Source organism: Elephantulus edwardii, unplaced genomic scaffold, assembly GCF_000299155.1.
Source record: "Elephantulus edwardii isolate Elephantulus edwardi_28Jun2011 unplaced genomic scaffold, EleEdw1.0 scaffold00078, whole genome shotgun sequence".
NCBI lineage: Eukaryota > Metazoa > Chordata > Mammalia > Macroscelidea > Macroscelididae > Elephantulus > Elephantulus edwardii.
The window spans coordinates 4,379,091-4,384,900 of record NW_006399828.1 but is presented as its reverse complement, the minus strand read 5'-3'; positions in this window follow the sequence as shown (position 1 = coordinate 4,384,900).

Below are 5,810 nucleotides of genomic sequence, written 5' to 3'. Positions count from 1 at the left end.
AATATGAGGAAACAGTGACAGTGGCTCAGGACAGGGTACAGTTCAGAGCAGTTGTATATAGGATGGCTATGGTTCATGGGCGACTCAATGGTACATAACAACTACAGAATGTTTCTGAAGAAGTGATATTTAAGTTAGGAACTGGAGAAAAAAAATGAAGTGGATTAATTATAAGGAAGAAAATGAGTAGAAAATGCTGATATTAATAGTGTAGTGTGAAGATGAGTATGATCTAGACATTCATAACGAGTATGTGAATGACTAAGGATGGTCCTGGGACTAGAGAAATAAGTGAAACCAAGTAGGTAAGTACTTGTCAACTATATAATTGAAGCCATTGGAAGGTTTAAATAATAATGAAACCATCAGAAGTACACAACTAAAAAGGAATCATTCAGATCAAAATCCATTATTGTTAGGTGCAATTGTTTTGATTATAACTCATAGTGATTCTATGAACAATGGATATTACCCTTGCCCTATCTTGTGCTGTTGTCCTCATCTCTGTAGCCCATTGCTACAGTCGCTGTGTAGTCTATCTCACTGAGGTATTCCTTTCCTTTTGCTGATCTTCCACCTTTCTGAGCGTGATATTCTGCTCCAAGGACTGACCCCTTCTAATAAAATTCCCAACAGATGTGAGTTAAAGCTTCATCATGCTTTCTGCAAGGAGTAAACTGCCTATACTTTCTCCGAACAATATTTATTACACTAGAAGTTGATGGAATTTTCAGTACTCTTCTCCAACATCACAACTCAAAGACATTGATTTTTCTTTCTTTTTTAGTCATTGTCAATTTTCAGATGCCTTACAAGTAATTTCCAGTGCAATCTGTAGTCTCTTAATTGCCTGGCTATTGGTCCCAAGAGGGTTGATTGTGAATATAAGCAAACTAAAGCTGTTAACAATTTCAATCTTTTCACCATCTATCATAATGTTGCCTATCAGCCCAAGGGTGAGAATCTCTGTTTTCTAAATGTTGAGCTTCAATCCATATTGACGGCTGCAGTCCTTGATCTTCTGCAGCAAGCGTTTCAGGTATTCCTCCATTCCAGCAAGCAGGGTTTTGTCACCTGCATAACGCAGCTTGTTGATGAGTTTTCTTCCAATCCTGATGCCACATTCTTCCGAGCCCAGCCTCCCTGATGATCTGTTCTGCATTGAAAAGGTATGGAGCCGGGATACATCTCTGGAGTACACCATTCCCAATTTGAACCATGCAGTGTTTTCTTGCTCTGTTCTGACCACTGCCTCCGGGTCCAAGCCTGTCTGGGACCTCTCCAGAGTACTGAAGAGCAAAGATGTCAGTCTGGAGACTGAGGTATGCCTGATTCAGGCCATAGTCTTCACAACTGCTTGGTAAGCATCAGAGATCTGGACAATGACTAGATGATAGAGAAAGAATTGATGACTTTGAGCTGTGGTGCTGGAGAAGACTGTTGAATATACCATGGACTTGCAGGAGAACAAACAGGTTCATCCTAGAGAGGGTGAAACCAGGCTGCTTCTTGGAGGCAAGGACTCTAAGGCATAGTTTGTGCATGTTGTAAGGAGAGGCCAGTCCTTAGAAAGGGACATCATGCTTGGAAGGGACAGAGAAAGACAGGAAGACTATAAACGAGATGGATTGATTCAGTTACTGGGGTAACGAGGGTATGTCAGAAACAGTAATATTGGCACAGGATAGAGCAGTTTTCAGGGCTATTGTGCATAGGGTCACTATGAGTTGCAGGTGACTTGAAGGCACACAACAACAACAACAAAAACAAAACAAGTAATTGAAAAGACTATGACAGGAATCAGATGCTCCTTAGTCTTTAAACTGACATCACTGCTCCTTAAGACCTTGGAATGTTCTTTGATAGCTGATTTACCCAAGCAATGTTGTTGTTGTCACATGCTGTTGAGTTGCCTGTGATCATAGCAACCATGTGTACAACACCTCTGAAGCCTGACCTGTCCTGCCCTGAGCAAGTCTCACTGATTACAACACATCTACTCCCATTGCCCCCGTTATTGTATCATTGCCCCAGTTATTGTATCAATCCATCCCATCCATGGTCATCCTCTCCTTCACTGTCCCTCAACCCTTCTGGGCATGATATTCTTCTCCAAGGATTGATCTCTCCTGGCCACTTGCCCAAATTACATGAAGCTGCAAAATCTAGCCTCCAAGGAGAAATTTGGTTTCACCCTCTCCAACACAAACCTGTTTGTTTTCCTGGTGGTACAGGGTATGTGTAAGACTCTTCTCCAGCACCACAACTCAAAGGCATCAATTCTTCTTCTGTCATTCTTAGTCATTCTCTATATCTTTGATGCACAGGAAGTAACTATGAAGACCGGTGGCCAAGGCACACTTTAGTCTCTAGACTGACATTGTTGCTTCTTAGTACTCTGGAAATGTTCTTGACAGCCTATTTATTTAATTCATTTTGTCTTTTGATTTCCTTACTGCTGGTACCAAGAGTAATGATTGCGGTGCCAAGCGAGCTGTAACTGTTAACCTCAATCTCTTCTCCATCTATCATGGTGCTGCCAATTGGCCAAGTGGTGAGAATCTGTCTTCTTGATGTTGAGTTTCAATCCATATTGAATACTACAGTCCTTGACCTTCTGTACCAAGTGCTTCAGGTCCACCTCAGTTTTAGCAAGGAAGGTCATGTCACCGGCATAATGTAGGTTGTTGATGGGTCTTCCTCCAACCCTGATGCCACATTCATCCACATAAAGTCCAGCCTCTGGAATGATCTATTCTGTATATAGATTGAAAGATATGGAAACAGGACAGGATACTCCGAAGGACTTGGCAAAAAATAAAGCCCCAGGAATTAATTGAATACCAACTGACATATTTAAACAAAGAGATATTGTGTTGGACGTGCTCACCAGGTGGTGCCAAGAAATCTGGAGGACAACTACCTGGCCAACAAGAGATTCATATTTATTCCAATTCCAAAAAGAGATGACCCAACAGAGTGTAGAAATTATCACACAATATCTCTCATGTCACACAAGCAGAATCCAGCTAAAGATAATCCAGAAATTACTGGAATAGTATATTGACAGAGAACTACCAGAAATACAAGCTGAGTTTAGAGGAGGCAGTGATACCATAGACGTTATTGTCAATGTCAGATGGATCTTGGTAGAAATCAAAGAGTTCCAGAGGGATATCTATTTATGTTTCCTTGAAAATGCAAAGGCATTTTACTGTGTAGATCACAACAAATTTTGGTTAACTTTTAGAATGGGAATCCCAGAACATTTGATTGTGCTTACGTGAAACCTGTAATTGGACCAGGAAGAAGTCTTCAGAATAGAGCAGGGAAACACTGCATTGTTCAAGATCAGGAAGAGACTGTGTCAAGGATGCATCCTGTCTCCATACCTTTTCAATCTATATGCAGAAACTACCTAATCAATACACCCTTCTGGTTTCTTGACTGCAAGTGCCAAGTGATTGTGGATTAAATCAAGATGAAATCATTGACAACTTCAATCATTTTAACTTCATGACAATTCCATCTATGAAGATTTGTCTGTTGGCCCAGTGGTTAGCAATCTACTGTTGGTTATTACAAATGATGAATTTGAAGAGAAAGACGGAGTATTTTCCCAAACACCACAGAGCTTCTGCTATGATTTATATTATCATCTTGAAGTGTACAGTGATGATTGCTGTGTTAGGTTGCTTTCTCTAGAGAAGGAAAACAAATAAAGCAAAACAAAAGAATACACACATATACATATACGTATACACACACACACACACACACACACACGTTAAAGTTTAAGGTATGTCTGATCCAAGGTACAGTGTTTTTAATTGCTTCCTACACATCTGAAGGTTGGACAATGAGTAAGGAAGATGAAAGAAGAATGGGAATAAGAACAGATGTCTTTAAATTTTGTTATTAAACGTCATGTTTTCAGCAACTCTATGAACTTTGATAAATGTCGATAGTTGTAGAGGGGCTTCAGGCCTTTTGCTCATAGGGCCCCTATAAGTTGTGCTCAACTTGAAGGCAATCAACAAGATCAACATTGAATATAGCATGGACTGACCAAAGAACAAATTTGTCTCAGAGGAAGTGTAACCAGAGTGATCCTTAGAGGTAAGAATGGGGAAACTTCATCTAACATATTTTGGGCTTGTTACAAAAAGAAACTAGTACTAGGGAAAAGACAGTATTCTGGAAAAGGTAGAAAGGGTCACCAAAAAAGAGGACATTCTTCAATGAAGTTTCTTATCACAGTAATTGCAGCAATGAGCTTGAACATGGTAAAGACTGTGACAATAATGTAAGGTGGAGCTAAGTTCAGATTTGTTGTTTATAGGATTACCATGAGTTATAGTTGACTCAATGATAGGCATCAGTGATGATGTGTGTTAGCAATTTGTGATACACATATAAATAATATGTATATGTATGTATGTATGTAGATATGCATGTATGTACATATACGTGTGTGTATGTGGATATGTGTATGTATATAGTTGTTGATTGCCTTCAAGTCAAGCATGACTCATAGTGACCCTATGAACAAAAAGCTTGAAGCCCCTCTACAACTATTGACATTTATCAAAGTTCATATAGTTTCTGGAGGTATGTTATTTAGGAAACGGATGCCACTTCTGTGTCCAAACCTGTCATAGTATGTTATTGTTTTTATGTGCCATTGAGTGTAGCAACCCTACATACAGCAGCTCTGAACCCTTGCCTGTGTCCTGAGCCAGTCTTACTAACTCTGACACATCAACCTCATTGCCCTAGTCACTGAATCAATCTATCTCATCCTGGGTCTCCCTCTCCTGCGCTGTCCATCCACTCCTCGGAGCATGATGTCCTTCTCCAAGGACCACCCTCTCCTGGCTATGTACCCAAAGTAAGTGATGTGGAGATTCAAAATCCTAACCTCCAAGGAAAGACTTGGCTTCACCCTCTGTAAGACGGACCTATTTGTTTTCTTGGCCGTCCATGGTATGTTCAAGACTCTTCTCCAGCACCACAACTTGAAAGCATCTGTTCTTCTTCTGACATCCTTAGTCATTGTCCAACTCTCTGAAGCATAATAATTGAGAAGACCATGGCCTGGATTAGGCACACCTTTGTATCTAGATTGACATTCCTCTTCAGCACTCTGGAGAGGTCCATGACAGCAGATTTTCCCAGTGTAATTAATCTTTAATTTCCTGACTGTTGGTGTTAAAAGTGTTAATTTTGGAGCCGAGCAAGCTGTAATTATTAACAACCTCAATCTCTTCTCCCTCTATCATGGTGCTGTCAATTGGCCCAGTGGTGAAAATCTTTGTCTTTTGATGTCAAGCTTCAATCCATATCGCAGACTACAGTCCTTGGCCTTTTGAAACAAGTGCTGCAGGTCCTCCTCAGTTTCAGCAATCAGTGTTGTGTCATCTGCATTTCATAGGTTGTTAATGAGTCTTCCTCCAATTCTGATGCCACACTCTTCCTCATAAAGCCCGTCTTCCTAAATGATCTGTTCTGCATACAGACTGAAAAGGTACGGGGACAGGATGCATCCCTGATACATTCTTTCCCTGATTTTGAACCAAGCAGTTTCTTTGCTTTGTTCTGAGAAGTGTTTCTTGGTCCAAGTATAGTTTTCTTATAAGCACGATCAAGTGCTTTGAAATTCCCATTTTCCTCAAGGTCAGCCACAATTTATTGAGATCCACACTGTCAATTGCCTTTGTATAGTCAATTAAACACAGATAGACATTCTTCTGGGACTCCCTGCTTTCTGCCAAGATCCATCTGACACTGAGGATAGATAGATACATAGA